Genomic DNA, 27,392 nt, shown 5'->3' on the forward strand with positions numbered 1-27,392 from the left:
TATGTATGTATCTATGTGTGTGTGTGTGTATATATATACACATATATATACACACGTACATACATATATTTATTTTTGCACAAATATCCTTAAATATTCTTCAGCTTTTTAGAACAGTAAAGACTCAATGATATTCTCAAAACATTTAAAGGCTAACACATTAAATGTGTGCTTTTTTTTTCGATTTTAACTTAGAGGCTCTGTAAAGCATTAAAACAATATGCAATGGACAAAGAAATAAATGAAACATTTTATAATCTTATAAAGCAGAGAATTTTCAGTCTTTTCCAAATTAATTTATATTTCAAAGATCTAAAGAGAAAAAGAAAACTTGAAACACTAATGAACATTTTAAAAGTCCAGAAAAATAATATATTTAATCAGTCCAGAGTTGCCCTGCTATGATTTTAAAGAAATTACTTTCTTATTTTGCCTTCAATTGCGTAAAATTGATTTGGCATTTGAATTTTAATAAATAAACTAGCTCACAAATAAAAAAATAATTTTAACAAATACGATTTAAAATGTCACATCTATTATAAGTTTAAATATTATCTTGGGGAATATGGAATAGATTCTTATAGCACAAATGGGAGTAACTTACATGAATTACTAATATAAACTCTTCATTTATTATGAACAAGGTATTGTGGGGGTTCTAGCAGAGATTACCTAGTTAAATCCTCTCCAAAAGCTCATGAGGCAAGTGTGATAATTCCTTTGTAGCATTATTTAGATATATTCATCTTCTTAGGAAACATATCCTTTTATTTAGACACATGCTTTGTAGAGTTAATAATATGGTAAGTCAATGACGTGGTAGCAAATAAGACCTTCTTCCATGATCATGCTAGAGCATAATAAATTTTCAATGCATTGGTGACTTCTGGCCTTGACTCATTAGCATATTGGAGTGGATGATGGTTAGAACTAATTTTTAATAATCCATTGATGGAATGAGTTTCGTGTCTGTTGGAGACAAATGACTTACAGAGAAAAGATCTTAAAGGAGAAGAAGCAAGCCATGAAAGAGGCAATTTGAGTAAGATTTTTTGGGTGGTATATAACATGAAACCTGGTCACCTATCCCATAGTATCTTCAGTAAACTCTGTAGTCCATGCTTTTTTAAAAATATTTTTATTTATTTATTTATGAGAGACATAGAGAGAGGCAGAGACATAGGCAGAGGGAGAAGCAGGCTGACTGCAGGGAGCCTGAGGTGGGACTCCACCCCAGGACCCCAGGACCATGATCTGAAGCGAAGGCAGCCGCTCAACCACTAAGCCACCCAGGTGCCCCTCTGTAGTCCTTGTTAATACATGGTGTTATTGGATCTATTTGGTGGGTAGAATAATAATAATAACAGCTGATATTTAGTGAATTCTTGTTCTAAGCCAAATATATGGTCACATTTATCCACCCAAACAGTATTTTTGACAGTGCTATTGTTATCTCCAGTTTAGATGAGGAAAATGATTCATTGAGAGGATTATCATGTGCCCAAGATCATTGAGTTGGTAAATGATAGAGTGGAGTTTTTAACCAATGCCCTGTGACTCCTGAGATGATATTCTTAATTAGTGGGCAATATTGCTATTGTGAAACCTGGTTAAAAATAAGATCTGTTCAGACAATGCTGTCAAGACTAGTAGATAACCTTTTCTTACAGATGATGAAACTGAAGTTTACAGAGACACAATAACTAGCGCAAGATTACTTAGCTAACACAGGGAAGGATAAGAATTTAATTCATATCTAATTCAAATGCCCTGAAGTGTTCCACTCACCAACACTTTAAATAAACGTGTTCAATCTTTCTTAATGAGGCAACAGTTTTACTCCCTTTAAAAAATGTTAGTCGTATTTTTGGTTTGGTTGATTTGGTCTGGGTCAATTTGTAACACTGCCTTTAGTAATGAGTCTAACTCCATTTTTTTTATATTTGACTGTTAACAGTTTTAAAGCCTCTCCATTCTCCTTTCTCTCCTGCCCCACGTCTAGGTAAGCTGATAGAAAGTCAGCTGCTACCTCCTTTGGCACCTACGAGAAAGTCAAACCATACAACTGAGGGCAGCACATGCACAAACTTTCATCAGGCTAACCACTCCTACCAACCATAAAAGCCAGGCCACTCTTTCTCCCCAGCTCTCTAAAGCCAATTTCTGAGCAGCTCGAGAAATAGCGTGATTCTCTGCAGCCAGCCCTTGACGTGAGTAAATAAAACTTTTCAGATCTTTTGGTGTGTATCTGTGGTGTCATAAGAATCAAAATTTAAGTGAGGGTCCATCTTGTCTCAATAGAATGACTACAAAGCATTATAATTTTTTTAAGAAACCTCAGGAAGTAGAGGAATTTGCTGGAAGGATCTGTGGTAGTTCCTATTGTTAATGGAAGGCTGGAAAACCAGGCTTAGAAACTGGGCAACTATCAAGAGCGTGCCGGTAGCAGGAAAGAGAGCCAGTGTCAGACCTCAGGGACAGTCTGCTTAGAATATTACTGCTCACACTAAGGCCAGCAGTACTTATCACTGTCTACCTTGCTGAACTCTGAGGGCACTGACTGCCAATATTGTGTGCGTGAAATTGTTTCCATATACCAATATCATTTGTTCACCTTTTCGAGACTCCAACCTGGAGATGTGAGCATTCAATTATTAGAGCCAGGATCCCTGGGTGGCTCTGCAGTTTAATGCCTGCCTTGGGCCCAGGGTGTGATCCTGGAGTCCCGGGATCGAGTCCCACATCGGGCTCCCTGCATGGAGCCTGCTTCTCCCTCTGCCTAAGTCTCTGCCTCTCTCTCTCTCTCTCTCTCTCTCTCTGTCTCTCATGAATAAATAAAATCTTAAAAAAAATTATTAGAGCCTGTGTGTCCATGCTGTGGTCTGCCACCAGGCATGGAGGAGGTTTAATGGGCTTTAACTGGCTTCTTCTGACTTAATATCTTCCATTAATACATGCACAATTGAGGAAAAGAGGATAACCTCAAAGTAGAAATGTCCCGATTCTGCGTAATGGATATATATCTATCACCGCATTATATCTTTTACATAGTGTTATAGTTACACTATTCTTAAGTGATTACTGTTTCTTCCCTGAAAGCCTTTCCTCACTTGGCTCATGAAGTTAATTAACCACCTTTTTACTTTTGTTTCTTTTTAAAAATTTCTGTATTGATTTTGCTCTCTTCTCTGTCCCCAAATGAGACACTTCTCAAGGTCTCTTTCCTTTTCTTCCTATGATCCAGTAGAGATAGCACTCATCTTCTGAACTTCAACTCTTCTCTATATGGATGGTACTGAGTCTCCATCTACAACCTAGATACTTTCCTGTCGAATCATTAGTCTTTCATTTCTGTTTCCTTTCTGGATATTTACATCCAGATTTCCCCCATATGTTAAAAGTGAAAATGACCTAGACTTCATCGCTGTCTCCCATACCCAGCTCTTCCTTAAGATGGACCCGCCTCTGTAGGCTGCCTTGTTTTCTCATCATCCCACCGCCACATGGAACATGCTTACTTTCTCATGTCCCATGTCACCAACGATTGTCAAATACTCCGCAAACTCTTTGCCAAACTATTATAAACAGATTGATGCATATGAGAATATGTAAAACAAATTGGACTTTTTGGATCTGGCTGAAGATAATTTTGACCAAGATCTTTATTGAATATCCATATGCTTGTATCTTCATGGTCTTTTATGAAATGAATTCTTTGAGAAGAAATATACAATCTCAGTTTGAAAAAAAAATTAGTAAAAAGAGAATTTCAGAGGTTATCCCTAGAAATATAATCCAGGAGAAATAAACTTCACACCTTTGTATGTGCTGGAAATAGTTATAAAGTTTGATTTCTTTTTACAATATTAATTTGCTTAGATACTGTATCAGATGCCTGTTCTATGCTACTTTCTTTTCTTTTTTTTTCTTTCTTTCTTTTTTTTTTTTTTTCTGCTTTACCTGTTTCTGACATTTTGGGCTACTGTTCCTAGCCTTGCTGCTATTGCTCATTGATTCTGGGTGGTCTTCAAAAAGTGTCACACTAGTGAAACAGGTTTCACCCTATGCCCACATCACAGAGCTTCTGTTCTTTTCCCTGGGGTTTACCTGTTGATGTGTAAGTGTGAGATGTCAGGGGACATCTGATGCTCAGTGCCTATGGCTTGGAAGTGAGGGGAAATTAGAGTACCATAAAAATAACTTCTGATAATAGACTACTCGACTAGAGAATAAATAATTCTTCCTTCCCAACTATCATTATATTTTCTTAGATGAGTCTAAGATCAAGCAAGCAGTGCATATAAGTGGTAGCCAACTCTGTAATGTACTCTGATGCTGGCTCTCCTTCCTTTCCTGACTCATTTTTTTCCCCCTAACTCTGGCTATATAGATTTATACTCCCTAATAATGTGGAAACCTATGCTTCAGACGTTTCTTTGGGAAAACTAATACAGGTGTGCTGCCTCTTGCACAAATACCCTGAAAAGATTATTTAGAAGAAGCTGGGCTTAGAGAACAAAATCCTCTGATGACACCAAGGCCCAGATGGGGGTAGGAGGTAGAGAAAAGTTGTTTCAGGGAGAAAAAGTTTCTAAGCATGCTATTTATGATAGAAGTTACGTACTAATATTGGTTAACTATAGTTAAAAGGGGATTAATCTACCGGTGATTTTAAAGTAGTAAATGTATAGGAAGGCTTTGCTTTCTAGGTACCAAATTGCCTATATTTGCATGACCTTAAAAAGAGGCATCATATTTGATAATTTCAATGACTAAAAGTAATGACCAAGTCCAGAGTTGAAGTCAGATCTCCTTTTTAGAGTACATTTTATATTTTATGTCTTCAAAGTATCAATCACATGAGTGAACATAAACCACCAAAATAAGTAAGAGAATTAATGCCAGTAAGTTTGCAGAAATCATTATCCAACAAATTTGCATATTGCGACTTATCCTTGATTTATTTGCTTGATAATTTATGATATTACTCAGATTTTAATCAACTATTTATTACCAACTATCTTTTTGAAATGTCCCAGGACTGCTTACTTATACCAGTTAGTGAGAAAACATACCTAAATGGACTTAATGAAAAATTCAGGCTTTGAAATCTGAGCTTTTCTTATTTTATAGTCAAAACACATTTGTCATAGTAAAATCTTAATACTTGTAAATTCGTACTTAGATGAAAAAGTATTTCAGTATCCTAGTTGCCAAAATTGTACATGGCAAACTCTATAAAAACCTTTATATAAGTAAGATGGGAATGAATTGCTTTAAAAGACCAAATTTTCTTCTATCTAGTAAAAAAAGAACACACACCAGAAAAAAAACCTCCCCCCAAACAATCCTTATATAGAAATCCATCCATTATTTCACTCATTTTGAGCTTAATTCTCAAAATTAATTTTCACATTACAAGTATAGGACTAAATTTACTCTGAAAGTATCAAGAAAATTGGATATAGATTAGTTTCTTAAGAAAAAAAATCCTATGCTTCTAAATTTCTGGTACATCTTAAGTTTTCTAGAGACACTATTTAGCTTGGCAGAGACCCTGTGTCATTTATCTTCCAGTCATACAAAAAGTAGCATATAATACTGGAGCCTGTATGGTAAATTTGATACACTTAATAGGTAAAAATTTGGCGGCAGAACACAAAAAGCACTAAAACTAAAAGAAAGAAATGATAAGTTATATTTCATCAACATTAGTAAGATTTTCTTACCAAATGACAACTAAAACAATAATCCATACACTGTGGAACATATTCAGAACACATAGATTGCAAAAAGTATTTATATCCAGAATATATATGTATTTCTACTAATAAATAATAAAAAGATGCCAGTTAAAAAAATTGGCAAAAGACTTGAAGAGACACTTTGCAAATGGTAAGCGAATGGCCAGTAAATATATGAAAGATAGTCAACACCTTAGTCCTTGTAGATATGCAAATAAAGCAACAATGAGATATTATTCACATCTCTAGAAAGGCTAACCAAAGGGGGGAAAATGATTCTAAATGCTATCAGGCATGTGAGCCAATTAAAACTCTCAAGTATTGTTGATGGGTGTTGGATTAGTTTGCTAGGCCTGTTTTAACAAAGTACTACAAAGTGAATTTCTTAAAAGAGACCTATTGTTTCACAACTCTAGAGACTAAAAGTGTGAAGTCAAGGTGTTTGCAGGGCTGGTTCCTCCTGAGGGCTGTGGGGAAGGATCTCTTCCAGGCCTCTGTCTGACATGCAGATAGCTGTCTTTGTGCTCATATAGTTATTCTCCCTCAAAATATATGCTTCCAAATTCTTCCTTTTTACAAGGATATGAGTCACATGAGATTATAAGCCACTTTAATGACCTCATTTTAACTTAACTAAATGCATCTACAGCAACTCTATTTCTAAAGAGGTCCCCCTTCTGAGGTAAGGGGATTAGAACTCAATATATGAATTTTGGAGGTACACAACTCCATCCACAACAGGCATGGACAAAAGAACTCAATTTATATGAAATTTAAGAACAGACAAAATTATTCTATCATGTTAGAAATTAGAAAGTTGTTTTCCCACAAGTGAGGGAGGAAGAATGACTAGAAAGGGCAAGAGGGAAAATTGTGAGGGGATGAAAATGCTCTTGTTTTAGACAGTGATCACACACTTATATAATAGTCAGAACTCAACAAACTGAACACCTAAAGTCGGGTGTATATTATTATGTTAACTAGACCTAAATTGTATACAGAGACATATGTAGACTCATACGAATACGTATTAATATATAGTTCTTTAAAACTAGAATTGCCACTTATAACTCTATGTTGCTAAAATTCAAACATATAAGAAAAATACTAAGATTAAAAATACAAATCATGGTTGCACTTTCTGTCTTAAGCTTGTTTTATATTAAAATTTTGTACTGAGAAAATAATCAGTGAATTTTAATAAAAATTATTTTGAATTTTAAAAATTTAAAAAAATTTAAAAATTTAATAATTTTTTTTAAAAGTTCAAACTTGTGTAACAACAGAAATTCATAAATCTATTTAAAATTGTAAAAAAAAAAAAAAAAATAAAATAAAATAAAATTGTAGCATTCATGATTCTTCCTTTGGGGGAAAAGAAAACAACCGATTTAGCAATTGCTATAGGTAACTTAAAATTTAATATGCAGGAAAGTAGATATAGTTCCCTCAGACTTTATAGACTTTAACTTCAATTTAGTTTTTGATTTCTATATAAAGACTCATCTCAGGAGAGTGTGGGTTATGCTGTGGGCACAAATAGCCCCATATTCTCATTGGCTAAATACAACAAAGATTTATTTCTCCCTTCTTCCTCCCTGTGTCCAGTAGAGCTTTAGGGATTTTGCTTATCAGAGGCACTTGGTGAAGAATCTTTCCCTTTCACTCTCACGGGGGAAGTGAGACTGTAGAGTCTTTGGCAATTGAACTTTCCAGTCAGAAAGTGCATGGCTTCTACCTATTTGCTATATGACCCTGCCCACCTCAAGGTGAGATGGTGTATAGCCTCCCATGTCCTGGAAGGTGATAAGGATCAGATATTGGTGAATAAAGTTAACATATATCATATCTAGGTAATAAGAAAGGCAGATTCAGGAGCTCTTAAAATCATACGAGTTTTTTTACAAACCAATAAAGAAGAAGAAATATATTTGGTTAATGTAATCATAAAGTTCTCCATTTACTGATGCTGCTAAATAATTTATCAATAAACTTTTAGGAGCTAAAATGTTTTAGATAATGCATCCTTTTTTATTTACTTATTTTAAAAAGTAATCCTAACATGAGGCTTGAATTCAGAATCCTGATATTAAGAGTCACATACTCTACCAACTGAGCCAGCCAGGTCCCCTTAGATAATCCCTCCTAGACTCCCACTAATACATCAACTTTTACAACTAGGGGACAAAATTTAAAAGTACAAAATAAAATAGAATATACAATGTGCAACAATCTTTCCTTGGTTTATTTGAAGACCCTCAATTGTCCAAGTGTTCTAATAATCACTGCCTCTGAAAAATGTATTTGATAAATTGCAAAGGCCAAAATATGAAATTTCAAGTTCTCATCTTTCTTGCATCAACTCTTCTGATCAAATGTTTAAAAATGTTTATTGTAGAAAACTAACTTTAATTGAAAGAAAAGAAAGGGGAAAAATTCACAACCTCACTACTTTAGCCATTATAATGGGTTTTCTGGCTTTACACTTGAGCCTGTGTCCATTTGCAGACCATTTCTACATATTAAATAAAGGAGAGATACAGTTAATGTTTTTCCCCCCACTGACAAATATAAACATTTTCTATGCATTTTACTCTATATTTAAGCAGAGTACTATGAAAAAGTCTGTAAATCCATAAAAAAAATAAATTATCTGTGGCAAAGATGGCTAGTTTTCTACCCCAATACCATCTCTTCTCCTTAGGAAGTTAAAAAAAAATACATATTACATAAGTAAAATATCCAGGTAAGGATTTTATTCCAGGTTCCATTGAAACTAAGGGCTATTAAATGTTGACCAGTAAGAGGTAAGAAGATCTTTTTTTTAATGGTATTTCTGGGAATGATCTGTAGCATAATGATAGTGTCTTTACTTACTTCTTTGCTCAGATGGAATTTAGAAGTGATGGCTCAGTTTGAGAAACATCATCCTGGAGTATCAAGATAGAATGAACTGTGGTTCTGGAAGAGAAGCCCTGGATTCAAATGTCTCAAGAGATAAACAGCTAACTTGTCCATCCATTATTTCTTTTGTTTTAATTTTATTTTTTTACATATCATTGGAACTAAAACTACCAAACACAGGTCCTGAATTCCCTAGCAAATGTCATCTTGACACTTTTTAAATTTCTAGAAATGCTTGTGTTAAAAAAAAAAACTCTAATAGTACAAAAGACATAAAACAAACATTAAAAATATTCACTTTCATTTCCCCTCCCCAAAATAACATCTCTTATAAGTTTTGTTTAATTTCTCCAAATAAATATTTATTTACCAGTGTAGATAAGATATAGTTAGACATAGATGGATAGCTATATAAATACATTTTGACTGTGTTAGTTATTATACTAGTAATTTTCATCTATGTAGATATTGGTGTAGATATAGTTAGGTATATATGCATATTTTTCCAAATTAGCGACATTAGGCAGTATTTACATGTTATGAAGAATAAGATGAGCAGTTGATTTTTACTTCTATCACCCTCTTTTCTTAACCTTCTTGCTTTCATTATTATTTTTCTAATGTTCCTTCTGAAACAGTATGGCTACTTACATAATTGTTTCTTGATTTTTCAAGTTTACTCAATATTTGTTAATTTTCCATCAAATAAGTTGAGAAAATTCGTACATTTGCATTATCTATTTTCCACTATGTCTCCTAATTTTAGTTTATTGTTATTATGGTATATACATTATATGCTGTTACAACATATACATGATATATAATATATAGTAGGACATTTAATTTCTGTAATCATTTTAGATAGTTTTAGAATGATTTAATACTAATCATTATTCTTTTACCAGGTCTTATCATTTTTATTTTGACTTGCCTGGATTTTCCCTGGTGGTTACATCTAAAAAGGTTATTCTGTTTGGAAATGCTTTCCTGCTTCTTCTATAGTTAAATACATTTGGATAGGTACAACACTCTTGGGCTTTCATAATTTTACAGTCATTGCTGCATTGTCTTCTGGGACTTACTGTGGGTCATCACACTCTGGAAAACATTTCTCTTGTTTACACGAAGTTTGTGAAAAACTCAAGAGAAAACGCTCTGAATTGATCACAATCTGTTTGGACTTTTGCTCTCTCTCTCCCTTCCGCATGTCGTCTCCCTCTTTTGAACTCTGTATTTTTTACTTTCTCAGATATATATTTTGGCATCTTAATGTGAGCGCACCTAGAAGGTAAGAAAGAAAGAAGGAACTGAATGTTATGGATTTGAAACTTCTTGATAAAACACAGCTGCTCATGTTGGAGGACATTTTATTGAAAACGTAAATTCTCACAAGCAGCACCTGGAGTCCCATAGTTTTCAAGCTGACAAGACTGTACTGTGAACATTCTAACTAAATATTTAACAACTGTGGTAAATGTCAATTATATAAATGGTGAAATGATATACTCTAGATTTATATAGTACAAACTGAGCTCATAGTCCAGAAAAAAAAATCCACATAAATAATTACTTAAGGAATTTGTGATTTTTTTTTTACGTGGACTCTTCTAGATCACTCTTACTGCACATGAGTGCAAACCACTATTTTCCCTCAGAAAATAGTCATAAATACAGATGAAATAGAAACTGACAATATGACACTGAAGAAGTTAAGAATGGAATTATAATTTTCTGACCACAAAACGTTATAGGTAGGATACCAGTTTCTTCCTATAAACCACCTGTTCCACTCCCCTGTTTTCTATCCCTCCCCAAATTAAAAGGACCAGAGTATCTGTGTTTTATGATGCTAACTATCTGGATGAAAATTAAAATTTTCAGTTGAAATTCTGAATGTTTATACATATTTGGATCCTTTTTGCAGAGTACACCAAATCTATAACTTTTAAATTTCTTTTAAAGTTTTAAATTTTCATCTGAGTGCTGTCTACAACATCTCATTAATTTATTCAAAAGTTAAACATTCACCTGTTTGGTTTTTTCTAACAAATATGTGCAACATAGTCCCAGGCTTCAATTTATACTCAATATTAATCGTATTTCCTTAGGGCCCAGGATCTTAATGCATATGACTAGGGGCATGTTCTCGGAGGATATATTGGTTTAGAATGAGGTCTTTTGCAAACTACAAATTCATCCACCTTTCAAGACATGATATATTCCTGAAAATATGTGGTCCCTTTTCCCTAGTCTCCTATTCCATCTTTAGCAGCACTGCACTAAAAACCAATTGTGCACTAGAAAAGTATCATATATGAGGAAGAAAAAGAAAAAAAAGGGTTATCTGTTATTTGAAATTCAATATATATATATTGAAGAGGCTAACTTCAATCCCATATGTATTTTAGGCATACAACATGATGGCTATGTTCACAACATCATTAGACTGTTCAGAGATTTTATTGATTGCCAGATATATGGGGTCATTGCATGAGAACATCACACATTTTCAACTTTCAAAAGTACAAAAACTATTTTTGAATAATTGTATTTTTAAGTCATTGAAGAATTTTAGGCTTTGCACAGTTATGTAATTGTACCTTAAAAATATGTAAAGGTTGGGACTCCTGGGTGGCTCAGTGGTTGAGCGTCTGCCTTTGGCCAAGGGTGTGATCCCTGGTTTCCAGGATCGAGTCCCACATCAGGCTCCCCTCAGGGAGCCTGCTTATCCCTCTGCCTATGTTTTTGCCTTTCTCACTCTGTGTCTCTCATGAATAAATAAATAAAATCTTTAAAAAAAATATGTAAAGGTTAAAGACGGTGGAATATAATTAAATAAATCTCAGAGCTGCAAACAAAATGAAATATTTAAAGGTGAGATAAAATTAATCATTAGTCAGCACAATGATATTAGCTCAAATTGATTGAGTGCTAATTATATACCAGGCACTATTCTAGGTGTTTTAAGTGAATTAACCACTTTAATTCACATAGCAACCCTTTAATAATTTACTTCTCAAAACAACATTTTGAGATTATAATTATTTTTCTCATATTGCTAATGAAATACATGATTATGTTAAAGCAATGGACTAAGAGTTAGGAAAGTTTGCATTCATTGTGGTCTTGCTTTTGGTCGGGCACAACACTCAATTGCTTCATTGATAAAATGAGATTCTGTGCCAAGGAGGTTAAAATTTATCTTTCTGTTTGAAAAAGCTGTGGATGAAGTAAAAAATAAATTATCTGCCCTTGGCATTTTCTTTTTTTAGATTCAGTCTTCATGGATGTACCTCAGTTTTTTAAACTCACTAACAATATTAGTAATAATACCTTTACTAGAGGGTTGACTAGAAAAGGTGTAGTGAGTTATTATGATGAGCTAATGCAAGTAAAAAGTTAGAATAGTACCTGGTTCCTAACAAGCACTCAGTAAATTGGAGCTAATACTCTTTTTTGACTAAATATCAGGATTTAAAGATTTGTTTATTCTATAAAATTTTAAAGATATTGTATTACATATTATCTAGCAAGTCTGCTTTAAGGTCTCAAATTAGACTGAAAGAATGTAGCTATTAACAATAAAAGTAAGTTTAATTCTTACTTGTAAATTGTTAATATAATCTTACATCTTAGTATTAAGATGTTATCCATTACCTTTATTCAATAATATCAGATTCTTTACTCTTTATTTCATCCAGCATTTAGAATTTGTTTACTCCAAATATAATAGCTTTACGCAAATGAGTTTTGCTTTTTTTTCCTTTCCTTCTCAACATACTTTTGAGATTCTAATTCAGAATATCCATAGATATTTTATTCATAATTAATCCAAAATTCTCTTACTGATGGGGTGCCTAGGTGGTTCAGTTGGTTGAGCATCTGATTCTTGTTTTTTTTTTTTTTAAACATTTATTTATTTTTTTTAAAGCTTTTATTTATTCATGAGAGACATAGAGAGAGGCAGAGACACAGGCAGAGGGAGAAGCAGGCTCCCTGTGGGGAGCCTGATGTGGGACCCAATCCCAGAATCCCGGGATCATGACCTGAGCCAAAGGTAGATGCGCAACCACTGAGCCACCCAGGTGCCTCTGACTCTTGATTTCATCTCAGGTTATGATCACAGGGTCAGAAGACCCGGCCACACATCCAGCTCTGGGCTCAGCAGGGGTGGGGAGATGGGGGGATAGTCTGCTGAATAGTCTTTCCCTCTTCTTCTCCCTCTGCTCCTCCCCCCACTCTCTCTTTCTCTCTCTCTAAAATAAATACATCTTTAAAAAGATTAAAAAAATAAAATTCTCTTTTTGATTTTCAAACTTTCCCACATTATGATCTCAGAATATTTTCATGTTACTTTTATCCACTTATATTAACATCTGCTTTCCCTAGTTTTTCACAGCTGTACCTCTCACAAAAATTCAGTCCTATGGATTTTCTTGTTTTTTTTTAAATTATTTTTTTCCTACCTAATTTTCTAATACAACTTTTGAGAGATTATGAAGTACTGTATATTAATATCTCAGACTCCCATGTGAAAAGGCCAGAAAACTAAAAACCTGTAACTACCTTATCAAGAATGAGATTTTATAACCAAGAAACTCTTAAATCTCAATTTATTTGAAAAATAATTACATACATCTTCATATATCTGTAGATTGGGATCTAAAAAGTTTTTATCACGTTTAAGTAATATAAGAGAGTAATTTCCTACATTATGTAAATATTGTAATTAAAACTATGAAGTCACTCTCGTAAATGTATCCATTGGAATTGAAATACTTTATTAATATGATACCCAATATCATCCATTTAAAATAGGAATAAGCAAGCAAGAGTATGAATTTATTATTGTTTCCTTTTCATCTTAAACTCCCATTTCCATTCCATTCCTTCATTCAGAATTTACCCATTATATATCTATGCTTGAAAGTGTTTTATTGATTACCTATCCTATTTCTTTGCATCTAAAGTATGTGTATATATTTAAATTCAATTCATTAAAAATTTTCATTTTATTATATTTTTGGTGTTAAATTTTGGATTGCATTTTTGTTATTATTGGTACTAATGCATAGTTATTAAAATAATGTGTTTACACTTATAATAAAAATAGTGTAAAGGTAGGTGATAATGTATCTTGAAGTATAAAGGATTGTTTTATTTTCAATAATATTATGTATTTATAGATGAATATTATACTAATATGGGACATAATGTGCCACCACTTCCATTCTTTTTTTGTTTTAAAGATATAAGTTTGGGAAAAATATAGCAAAGCCACAGATGCTTTGAACAACTAGAGAGGTCAGTCTGAAGTAAAGAGGCAATATAGATACATAAAAATGTTCATATTCCTTAAGTTCCACTCTACAAAATATTTAAAATCAGAAAATTCCATCACCTGTCAAAATACACCATTTCTCTAAGCCATGTTCAAGTTATTAAGATCAACCAAGATATGAAGTTCTATATATGGCTTGTCCTACTTTGTCTATAGCAGACATTCTAATATCAATTCTTTGGATGCTCCCTGTAGTTTGTTGACCTAGAGACTTTGACACCCTGGCACAATGCTGCACAGTAAGATTAGAGATTAATGAGGTAAGGATGGACAATTGTGAAAGGAAAGGTTGCTAAGAAAAACCGACTGGTTACCTCCACCAAATGTCTTCTCAGGCAAGTAACTTTTAGGAGTTATATATGTGTTCAAGACTTGAAATCTGATTATCTTAATACTATCCGTGCCCACGTACATACTGGAAAATCTTTGCAAAGCCTATAGGTTGCCTGTCTCAGTTTGGAGACTATTTTAAATTGGTGATCACTAATGTTAGTGTATATAGGAGCCAGACAAGTAACACAAGTGGACTAATTCTTCATGGATTGTGAAATACTTTAGCAAATGAAATAGGTACTCTAGTGAATTCAAGAGGAAGTGCCCTAAAAGAGTAACTCATTATATTTGCTATTCAGAAATATGAACCCAGTTTGAAGTTGGGCTTTCCAGAGTTAGAACTCCAGTGTTGTTTTTTCTGTTATTAAATATTCTAATTTCTAAATGTTGGAAATTCATTCAATATTTGCTTAAAACACCAAATAGGCTAAACGAAGCATATCTGCAGGCAAAACTTATCTCAGTTATCTACTTGTCTGCCATTATTCTTTCTCTTCATGTTCTCTGCATTTATACTTTGATTTTTCTTATTAACATTCCAGTACATTGCTGAGATTTTAGGCTGGTCTTGCTAGGGCAATATACCTGATTTGTCCTTGGCATTGCTCTCTGAAGTTGAGGTAGTGTCTACTTTCTCTTCACCTGACTTGAGGTCCACACACAAGTGGACAAATCATTTAGGATAATGCATTTTTTGGCATTTGTCTTAAGGGCAACTTGCTGGGTAAGATGTCCTTTTACTTTCTGTCACATATGAAGTTGGAACATTTGTTTCTCTTTAATGCCACACAGAGCTTTCAAAATAATGTCTGAACTTGCTTTGCCTTTCCAAATACTGTGCATTCAACCATCCAGTGGCTTGCGAGTGGTCCAGCCTCTGTAAGCACATTAACTTTCTTAGTACAGTCCATCAGAACCCCCCTCTTCCTTTTTTTTTCTATTTTCAGCCAGTCCTGTTGCTGGGGACACCAAAATCTGTCTCCTAAGTCAGTACCACTTAAGGACTTCTTCAGGTTTCTCTTCCCTGTGTGCTACACATATAGTCTTGTTGTCTACGGTGAGTTTTTTTTTTTTTTCTTACCATTTTGCAGTGCAGTGCATTGAAATTCTTCTTGTATTTACTATTGTCAATATCATATTCATTCCAGCTTTATATACCTACCCTATGAGTTTCTTTTACTTTTCCCTTCTTTCTTCTTTTTTTAATATGCTAGAGGATAACGTTTTTTTTTTCTTTTTACTTTTTATTTATTTATTTTTTAATTTAAATTCAATCTGCCACATATAGTATAACACCTCGTGCTCATCATATAACGTGCCATCCTTAATGCCCGTCACCCAGGTAACCTATCCCCCTTCTCCTTGACAACCTTTTGTTTCCCAGAGTCAGGAGTCTCTCATGGTTTGTCTTCCTCTCTAATTTTTTCCCCACTCAGTTTCCCTTCCTTCCTTTATGGTTCCTTTCACTATTTCTTATATTCCACATATGAGTGAAACCATAAGATAATTGTCTTTCTCCGATTGACTTATTTTACTCATCAATACCCTCCAGTTCTATCCACATTGGCATAAATGGTAGGTATTCATCCTTTCTGATGACTGAGTAATATTCCATCATGTATATACACCACATCTTCTTTATCCATTCATTTGTTGAAGGACATCTTGGCTCCTTCCACAGTTTGGCTATTGTGGACATTGCTGCTAGGAACATTGGGGTATAGGTGTCCATAATTTCACTACATTTGTATCTTTGGGCTCAATACCTAGTAGTACAACTGCTGGGTCATAGAGGAGCTCTATGTTTAACATCATGAGGAAACTCCATACCATTTTCCAGAATGACTGCATCAGCTTGCATTCCCACCAATAGTGTAAGAGGGTTCCCCTTCCTCCACATCCTCACCAACATCTGTTGTTTCCCGTCTTAATTTTAGCCATTCTCACCAGTGTAAAGTGGTATGTCATTGTGATTTTGATTTGCATTTCCCTGATGGCAAGTGATATGGAATATTTTTTCATGAGCTTGTTGACCATCCATAGGTCTTCTTTGGAGAAATGTCTATTCATATCTTCTGGCCATTTCTTGACTGGATTGTTTGTTTTTTAGGTGTTGAGTTTGATAAGTTCTTCATATATCTTGGATACTGACATTTTATATGAATGTAATTTGCAAACATCATCTCCCATTCTGTACGTTGCCTTTTAGTTTTGTTGACTGTTTCCTGTGCTGTGCAGAAGCTTTTTATCTTGGCTTAATAGTCCATTATTACTTTTGTTTCCCACGCTTTTATAGATGTGTCTTGCAAAAAGTTGCTCCCTCTGTTCTCCTCTAGGGTTTTGATGGATTCTTGTCTCACATTTAGCTATTTCTCCCATTTTGAGTTTATCTTTGTGTATGGTGTGAGAGAATGGTCCAATTTCATTCTTCTGAATGTGGCTGTCCAATTTTCCCAGCACCATCTATTGAAGAGACTGTATTTTTTTCCATCAGATATTCTTTCCTGTTTTGTCGAAAATGAATTGACCACAGGGTTGAGGGCCCATTTCTGGATTTTCTATTCTGTTCCATTGATCTATGTGTCTGTTTTTGTGCCAGTACTATGCTATCTTGATGATCACAGCTTTATAATATAGCTTGAAGCCAGGCATTGTGATGCCTTCAGCTTTGGTTTTCCTTTTCAACATTCCTCTGGCTATTTCTTTTTCAATTTTATACAAATCTTAGGTTTATTTGTTACACCTCTATGAACAAAGTCCATGGTATTTTGACAGGGATTTCATTGATATGTAAATTGCCCTGGGTAGCATAGACATTTTCACAATATTTATTCTTCCAGTCCATGAGAAAAGAATATTTTCCTATCTCTTTGTGTCTTCCTCAATTTCTTTCACGTGTTCTGTAGTTTTTAGAGTAGAGGTCCTTTACTTCTTTGGTTCGGTTTATTCCTAGATATCTTATGGTGTTTGGTCCAATTGTAAATGGGATTGATTCCTCGATTTCTCTTTCTTCAGTCTCACTGTTTGTGTATAGAAATGTAACTAATTTCTGTGCACTGATTTTGTAGCCTGTACATTGCTGAATTTGCTGTATGGGTTCTAGCAATTTTGGCATGGAGTCTTTTGATTTCTCCATTTACAGTATCATGTTATCTGCAAAGAGTGAGAGTTTGACTCCTTTACAGATTTGAATGCCTTTTTTTGGGTCTAATTTCTGAGGCTAGGACTTCTAGTACTATGTTGAACAAGAGTGGTAAGAATGGGCATCCATGTTGTGTTCCTGATCTTAGGGGAAAAGCTCTGTTTTTACCCATTGAGAATGATATTTGCTGCGGGCTTTTTGTAAATGGCTTTTTAAAGATTTTATTTATTTATTCATGAAAAACTGAGAGAGAGAGAGAGAGAGAGAGAGAAGCAGAGACATAGGCAGAGGGAGAAGCAGGCTCCATGTGGGGCACCCGATGTGGGACTTGATCCCAGGACTCCAGGATCATGCCCTGGACAGAAGGCAGGTGCTAAACTGCTGAGCCACCCAGGAGTCCCATGTAGATGGCTTTTATGATATTGAGGTATGTTCTCTCTATCTCTACGCATTGGAGAATTTTAATCAAGAAAGAATACTGTATTTTGTCAAATGCTTTTTCTATATCAATTGAGAGGATGGTTCTTGCCCATTCTTTTATTAATGAGGTGAATTATGGTGATTGATTTATGAATGTTGTACCACCTTTCCATCCCAGGAATAAATCCTACTTGGTCATGGTGAATAATCCTTTTAATGTACTGTTGGATCCTATTGGCTAGTATCTTGGTGAGTATTTTAATATCCATGTTTATCAGGAATATTGGTCTGTAATACTCCTTTTTGATGAGGTCTTTGTCTGGTTTTTGGATCAAGGTAATGCTGGCCTCATAAAATGAGTTTGGAAGTTTTCTTTCCAATTCTATTTTTTGAAGCAGCTTCAGTAGAATAGGTATTATTTCTTCTTTAAATGTTTGGTAAAATCCCCCTGGGAAACCATCTGGCCCTGGACTCTTGTTTCTTGGGAGGTTTTTGATGACTGCTTCAATGTCCTACCTGGTCATTGGTCTGTTCAGGTTTTCTTTTCTTTTCTTTTCTTTTCTTTTCTTTTCTTTTCTTTTCTTTTCTTTTCTTTTCTTTTCTTTCTTTTCTCTTTTCTTTCTTTCTTTCTTTCTTTCTTTCTTTCTTTCTTTCTTTCTTTCTTTCTTTCTTCTTTCTTGAGTACTTCATTCTAATTCAATTTCTGTACTCTGAAAATGTATTATATCATTAAGTTCATACTACAAAGTCAGTTACACTGTCTTGGATTATTACTACTTATTAATTGTTTGTATCTTTTCACCAATTATGTTTTAAACTCTTCAATAGCCAGTTAGGTAATTTGACTCTAACAAATCGCTTTATAAATTATTAGTTACTGGCCTACAATAAATAGTCCATGAAAGTCTATGGTTTAGTTCAACCTGGCATAACAAATAGATGCTAAAGGATTAAGCATTATATTTTTTGTTAGAACTCAATGCATTATAAAACTAGTATGATGCATACATCTTGTGAAAATAATTAGAATAAAATTTATAATTAATTGATTTTAAATTATTTTTCTGTCTTTTGTAGTATACATTTTTTTCTTACTTTTCTTTGAATTATGTTGGGTTATGTATTTTTTTTCAGTCATATTGGGATATGTTAAATCACAGTAGGTATGCCTGGGTGGCTCATTGTTTGAGTGTCTGCCTTCACTCAGGGTGTGATCCTGGGGTACTAGGCTGAGTCCTGCATTGGGCTCCCAGCGGGGAGCCTGATTCTTCCCCTGCCTATGTGTCTACCTCTCTCTGTGTGTCTCTCATGAATAAAATAAATAAAATCTTTAAAAAATATATCACATTGTAAATGTCAGTTAGCAACTTAGAAGAAATGAAAAAGCAAACTCCTTACTCAAGGGAGAGAACTATGAAATGGTCAAAAAAGAAAAAAAAAGTAATCTTTAAATCTCCAGTATTTATGAATTCCATAGGGCTCTTTTTTTTCAGGAAGAAAGCTTTCACACACACACACACACACACACACACACGCACACACACACAAATGTATCAGAAAAGTAAACTTTGGTTCCTTCAATGTTATCTAGAGATATGTTTCAGTGTGTTTTTGAATAAATGCAATCTAATCTGTTTCCTTGTATATCATTTCACTCTTAACCATCAAGTATCTTTCCGGGCTCTCACTAGTCTCTTATTCTCACTTTTATGATTCAGATTTTTCTGGTTTTGTATTCTCATTGAAAAGTGACAGGAAAAAGTCAAGGCATATCAAAGAACAGTGATGACTGATATCATCTTTAAATTTGTTTTACATTTAATTTACATTTACAAACAAATCCTTTGCTTATTACATTAGCATCCATTTAACTTCACAGCAAGGAGAGCTCTCTGAGCTAGCACATAGAAATTAATCTACCTGTGTATTTGTGCCTTATTTAAATTCATAATTATGTAGTGAAATTATGAAATTTTGGGGGGAAGACCATTTTGATGCATACAATCTGATGGAGGTAATTAAAATTGGAACTTCTTTGAGCTGCAAGGACAATGGCTTGGAGATGTTCTTTACCTTAACAGATTATATACAGGATTTTTTTTCAGATTATATACAGGATTACAGTTAACTCATCAATTATGAGAAGTACATTAGCACTCCTATCCAGTATAGACTCCTCTATGAGTGATAGACTCAATATTTAGGTTCTATTGGTTGGCTTTACTGTTCCCAATAGAATTCATTTCTCAATGTACAGTTTAAGGTTTGATTTAGTGTCTGTTAGGTAAATACAGTAGTAAGTATAAAATAGATCTCACTATTAGTATCAGAATATTTTGGACTAACATTGTCTTCCACTCAAATTGTTCTCTCCTGTATACTTACATTTGATATGGTAATCTGTTAACAACTAAGATTTTGATCAGTTTATTTCTGGGTGCCAATGCTTCACGTTTCCTTTAATGAAACAAGTTTTATGTTGCAGAAAAATATTTCCCATGTGAAAGCTTACTCAGGCATGTTCTGCATCTGCACATCAATGGCTCCTCTGGTTTAAATTGAAAGCACAGATTTTTTGAAAATGAAATACAAGCTTATGCCATAAAGAAGTTGAATAGCAGGACCATAATGGATCAGTAATGAGTCATTAGTGACTAAGGTGAGAGAAATATTGCTGTAAAGTAATAAATGACTTTGCAGTACATGCAACATTCAGCAAGAACCAAATGCCAATGGAAATCCAGTTGCCAGGGCTTCCTGTGAGTTTACAAACTATTCAGAAGAACACAAACAATTTGTATCCTAGAGTAGAGGGAAAAAAAAAAACCGGAGTGCTTAAATCCCCAATTCTTATTAAGCTTAAGCCACTTAGGTGGTAGAGAAAACAGTTAAGAAAATTGTGTAGCATGCTGATTACATGTTGCTCTTTCCAAAGTCAGGCATATAATCATATTCTAAAACGGTTGCCAGCAGTGCTCCTTATTTCTTTCAAGCTGGTTCTCTTTTCCAAAAGGTTAAACAGAAACCTTACATTCTCTGACAGGGTATGTATGTCTAATTCTTAGAGGTGCTTAGTATGCTCAAGAAATATTTGTTAAAAGCAAGAGTAGCTTTAAAACTAATTTACAACCAGTTTAACGAGAGTTCTGCTTGGTTAGAAAGGATGTAAACTGTGGAAATAGAGCAGGAATCTGCAAGGTCCTACTGTGACAGACATTAGCTTTCATTTTGGATAGTAGAAGAGTCTGAGAGGTCCAAGAGAAGGTGGTAAGAGACAGCGGGGAAAGCAGAGAGACACTAGTGCCCAGAGAAGCAACTATTTATAATTCAGGAAGTATTTCATTGTTTTCATAACCAGTATTGGCTATCATGGCATAATAACTACACAACATCAGAGAAAGACAAATGCCATAGGATTTCACTTAGATGTAGAACATAAAGGCAAAACAAGTGAACAAACAAAAAACAAACTCTTAACAAACAGTCAGAAGGGAGGTGGGTGAGGGATGGGTGAGCTAGGTCAAATAAGAGATTAAGAGGTACAAACTTCCAGTTATTAAATAAGTCAAGGAGACAAATGTACAGCATAGAGAATATAGTCATTAGTATTGTAATCCACGGTGAGAGATGATGACTATGCTTATTGAGTAATACATAGAAATTGTTGAATCACTATATTGTACACCTAAAACTAATATAACATTGTGAGCCAACTAAATTAGAAACAAACAAAACAAAGGAACTAAATTTCAACACTGAATGAATGAATGAATGAATGATATCTTCAGCAACACTGCCCATCAGATAATTTTCTAGTGCTGATGTTACCACATGACATTGTCACCAGATGTCCTCAATGAGGCTAATGCTTTTTGATTGATTGATTGATGATTGATTGATTGATTGTAGGCTCCTTGCCCAACGTGGGGCTTTAACTCAAGAGTTCAAGAGTCTCATGCTTTACTGACTACACCAGCCAGGTGCTCCTGCTGTTTTTTGTTTTACACATTTCCTGTTTCATTTGCAGAGTAGAATGGAACATAGAGTCTGAGTCAAGTTGGGTGACATATTACCAAGCTAGCAAGTAGCAGGGCAGGACTTCAGCACATAATATATTTTGCCATACCCCGTGCTTATTGGACTACCTCTGCTGGAGAATAATAGGCCCCCTAAGAGAACCTGGTATAAGGGCTCCCAGTCCAAGTGAAACTATAGAAGTAGAGGACTGCTCAGGTACAAGGGGAGAAAAGGGAGAAAGCAGACCCCTGGAAACCTTTGTAACACTTTGTCTTTTATGAGTCTAAAAATAAACTTCAGGTATATTATCCAATAATATACACCGTATAAAATAAATTTAAACAAAGCTAGTTACGGCAGGTTGTTCAGGGGACATAGGTGCTCTAGACAGAGAGGTTCCCTAGTAAATGAAGGTGAGCCACAAGTGAACTTACTGGAGATTCTGTGAAGTCAGCTTCAGAGCTAGCCTGCCTCAGTGTGAATCCTAACGTCACCCTTCAGTAGGTGTGAGACATAAAGCACCTAACCTCTCTGAGCCTCTGTTCCTTCATTGTAATACAGGGTTAATTGTCTTCATTCAACTGCTGTGAAAATTTTGTGAGATGACTTATATTTGGTTTTTGTTTTGTTTTGTTTTTTTTAGATGACTTATATTTGAAGCTTGGCACAATGACTGGCAAAAAATAAGTACTAATTAAACATTAGTCCTTACTGTTGCTATTTTTACATAAGGAAAATGTAAAGAGAAAGTCTTCATAGCCTTAGCTTTTTGTAGCATGGATATTTGATTAATATTGGTTGAATGATTAACCAATGAGTGATAAATGAAAGTAATATTTTCTTGACTTTGTTCTGTTTCTAGTATGATTTTCCACTGGTAATGAAATATCCATCAGAATCAGGATTACGTGATCTATTTTTTCCCCCGTCGGTTTGTATTTCTAGAATTATTTATATATAATCCGGAAGATAGTAAGTTTGAAAACTATGGTAGACTATAAATTATAATCATCTTATAAATGATTAATTCTAAATATGCTTCATTTTATATAGGTGTACCTATAAAGTGTGTAAATTAAAATATAATGTAGTATAACATGATTCTGTAGTGAGGCAGAGTGTATACAGAGACTTAATTGAATTATAGCATACAGTAATATTTAGTATTTATGTGCTATGCAAATCATCAAGAAGCCATGGGTTACCATGAAATATAAGACATGATCTCAGGTCTGAAGAGCATCACTCTAAATTACCAGATAAAACATTCTTATTTATTCATTTATGTAAGCATTCATTCAATTAATTTACGAACATTTACTGGGTGCTTGCAATGTGCCATGCTTGCTCAGCATGGAGGTACCATAATAACAAAATGATATTCTTGCTTTCAAGGTGCTCCCAGTCTTGGAGGAGATACAAATATAAATAGCTAATTAAAATGAAATGTGATAAGTATTATAAGAATGAGATGGAAACACAAAATAGAATGTCATAGATTATGAAGACAAAATTTGAATGTAACTGGCAATGAATTTGGTAAGGTTCATAGACTAGAAAGTTAAGACCCCAAAAGATGTTTCTGAGGCTTAACGAATACATTATAGTAAATGATATTAAAAGGATTTTAGGTCAGCTGGAAACAGAAAATATTCCTGGAGGAAATGGATCTAAAACAGATCTTAAAAGAGTAGAAGGGAAGGAACGGATCACTTGATAACAATAAATCAGTAGTTTTACGTTCAATAGTCCATTTTGACTATCCACCTGCCAAGTGAGCTATGCATGTTCTTTACTTTGTGCCATGAATCATCAAATCTTCAGTGTTATTTGAATGAATTCTATGTTGCTCATTGTCTAGAAGGCATCCCTGGGATTTGGTCCTTAATACTGGCTTTCTCTTCTCTGTTTGAACACTGTCAGGGACTGGGTCACTCACTTTCTGCCTCTTTTATATTTATATTTAGAAAGTGTCTCTCTTGTAGGCCTACTTTTTTCTCCTAGTTTTCTCTCTAATTTCATAGACTATCTGATACCCTTTTCATTAGATAGTCCTTAAAAAAATGAAATACCACTACTGTTTCGGCCAAAGTCCTCTCTTTTGTATACCAAGCATCCATGACCTCTTTGGCTTTATCCACATGGCACAGTTTCTAGATCTTTGACCATTTGGAGGAGATAAATAAAGGTACGAGTAATATTTTTTCTTTAGTAGCTGGGATGGATTTAAGACTCTTAATGAGACCTTGGAATATCTGTCCACCCTTGCTGATGATTCTCTTTAGACTTAGGTGCCTATAGCACTACTTTGTCCCCAGTTTCTTTCTTTATTCTCACCATTTTTAATATCCCCTGTCATAGTTCTCCATTCTCTGTTATTATTACTCAGCCTTTTTAGATAAATTGCCATATTGTGGTCATGATATTTTACTTTTGACCATAGTAGTTGGTTTATCAGGAAGAAAGGAGCTAAAACTCAGTTGCATCTATTTCTTCTTTTGTAAAATTAAGAATCTTGGTTAGATAAATTTTGCCTTGGCTCTAAAATCCTGATTCCATGTGTCTATTATCTTATTGGAATAACTATGGACATCAGAAGTAACTATTCTCCTTGCTGACTGTCCAATAGTAAATAAATGCAAAATCAATCTTATACAACAACAATATAGATAAAACAACAGTAAAGATAATTCTTAGCTGAAGCAGTTATTTTGATCCTCATTCTTGGTTAGGAGTTAGTAAAGTATATGTAATTTATAGCAGCAGGAAAAATCAGTAGGGGGAGGAGGAAAGCCAATATGACCTCATGATGAGGAGCACAAAAATCGTTCTCTCATGAAAGAGAAAAATAAAGACCAATAAACACCAATCCATAGAGTAATTGACATCAAGAGAAAGAAAAGAGGACCATTGGTAAATAATGGGCAGTGCTACTACCTCTTGCCATTCTTTATTTTGTTCAGGACATGAATATAGTCCTCATAAATTACTTTCTAAACCTGAAAGTGTTTTTTTTTTTTTAAAAAAGATTCATCATTCTGATTCAATCTATAGAAATGAATGGAATCAACTGCATATCTTGTAATAATGCTATATAAAAATTACCTTTTTGAGACCATAACCTTTTCCAAATAGCATAATAATTGAAATGCTATCCTGCTACATGACAATTGAATCATGAGGAATTGAATTGAGAATTCAATTGAATTGAGAATTTAATTGAGAAATTGAATGAGAATCTCATTTTCCTTCTATTCCATATGAGACCTCAAAATCTTGCAGGGATACAATGAATAAATAAACTTAATACCCACAGCTTCATCCTCCTTTCCTTGAGCAAATCAAGGTATCTCAATTGTGCACAACCTTGGGAGTTAAATGCAGTGATGTTATCTGGTCATTTTAAAAATTTCTGGACACCTGGGTGACTCAGTCGGTTAAATATCTGAGTCCTGATTTCAGCTCAGGTCATGATCTCAGGGTTATGAGATTGAGCCCCTTGTGGGGCCCTGCACTGGGCTTGGAGTCTGCTTGGGATTAACCTTTCCCTCTATCACTCACACAATCAATAATTGATCATTATTTATTTATTTGTTTTTATTTATTTCTGCTAAGAACTATTACATAAAAGATTATCAATATATAAAAGATTATAAATGCAAGCATATACTGCCTAGACATGTAATACATATACATATATATAATATATATATATTATATACATATACACGTAATAAAAGCAACTGTATGTAATATCCAGTGGTTCTCTAAGTACTTCACACAGCAATTCATTTAATCTTTATAATTAACCAAAAGGGGTGCCTGGCTGGCTCAGTCAGTAGAGCATATGATTCTTAATCTCAGGGTTGTGAGTTCAAGCCTGACATTGAACATAGAGCCTACTTAGAATAAAATAAGTTTTTAATTAGAAAAATAAATAAAATGTATAATAATCATATGGGCCTTATAATCATTATTTTATTGATGAAGAATATGGGGCGCCAAGAAGTGAAGTGATTTGACCAAAGTCACACAGTAAAATGATGGAGGAAGCAGTTTGACTCTAGAGACATTACTATCATGCTGATGCTTATTTCTATGTGGATATGGACACATGGATTCATGGAATAAATCTACATATCGAATATTCTCCTCCTGGTGACAGTATCTACTACAAAATTGGTAAAGTAACTAAATCTAAGATGACTTCAGTGTTACTTGAATCATTGGGAGTTAGGTTTTGAAGGGTGTAGAAAATGGTGAAGGCTGGGCCATCTGGACTTGACAGATACACTCAGAACATTTCATTATAAAGCATCAGAATGCACATTCTTTTCAAGTGCACATGGACATTCACCCCAGTAGATCACAGAGTAGATCACAAAGCCAGCTTCAACAAATAGAAGAGATTTCTATCATATCATGCTTATTTTCAGACCATGATGCTATGAAACTTGAAGTCAAACACAAGGAAAAAATTGGAAAAACCACAAATATCTGGAGGCTAAAGGGCATCCTACTAAAGAATGAATGGGTCAACCAAGAAATTAAAGAAGAGATTAAAAAATACATGGAAGCAAATGAAAATGAAAACATAATGGTCCAAAACTTTGGGATGCAGCAAAAGGAGTCATAAAAGGAAAGTATATAACAATACAGGCCTATCTCAAGAAGCAAGAACAATCTCAAATAAACAACTTAACCTTATGTCTAAAGGAGCTAGAAGAACAACAACAAGCGAAGCCTAAAGCCAGCAGATGAAGGGAAATAATAAAGATTAGAGCAGAAATAAATGGTATAGAAACAAACAAACAAACAAACCCCCCACAATAGAACAGATCTATGAAACCAGAACTGGTTCTTTGAAAGATATAAAATTGATAAACCCCTAGCCAGACTTACCAAAAAGAAAAGAGAAAGGACCCAAATAAATAAAAGTATGAATAAGAGAGGAGAGATCATGACCAACACTACAGAAATATAATTATAAGAGAATATTATGAAAAATTATATGCCAACAAATTGGGCAATCTGGAAGAAATGGATACATTCCTAGAAGCATATAAACTACCCAAACTGAAACAAGAAAAATAGAAAATTTGAGCAGACCAATAACCAGCAAAGACATTGAATCAGTAATCAAAAATCTTTCAACAAACAAAAGTCCAGGGCTAGATGTCTTTCCAGGAGAATTCTACCAAACATTTAAGAAGAGTTAATACTTATTCTTCTCAAAAAGAAATGGAAGGAAACTTCCAAACTCATTTTATGAGGCCAACATTACCTTGATTCCAAAATGAAAGACTTGAATAAAAAGAATCACAGGCCCATATCCCTGACGAACGTGGATGCTAAAGTTCTCAATGAAATACTAACAAAATGAATCCAATAGTACATAAAGGAATCATTCATCATAATAAGTGGGATTTATTCCTGGGTTGAAAAGGTGGTTTAATATTTGCAATCAATGTGATACACTACATTAGTAAAA

The 27,392-nt window shown here is 34.1% G+C and overlaps 1 long non-coding RNA gene across 1 annotated transcript in view; it reads left to right on the plus strand.

Moving 5' to 3' along the window:
* Positions 1–2,013: 2,013 nt before the first annotated feature.
* The window catches only part of LOC119867519, an 81,036-nt gene continuing 55,657 nt past the window's right edge, over positions 2,014–27,392 (plus strand). Inside the window, exon 1 of the long non-coding RNA XR_005383944.1 lies at positions 2,014–2,210. This is a non-coding gene — a long non-coding RNA (uncharacterized LOC119867519). The remainder of the gene's footprint in view (positions 2,211–27,392) is intronic.

This window comes from Canis lupus, chromosome 34 (genome assembly GCF_011100685.1).
Source record: "Canis lupus familiaris isolate Mischka breed German Shepherd chromosome 34, alternate assembly UU_Cfam_GSD_1.0, whole genome shotgun sequence".
NCBI classification, from domain to species: Eukaryota; Metazoa; Chordata; class Mammalia; order Carnivora; family Canidae; genus Canis; species Canis lupus.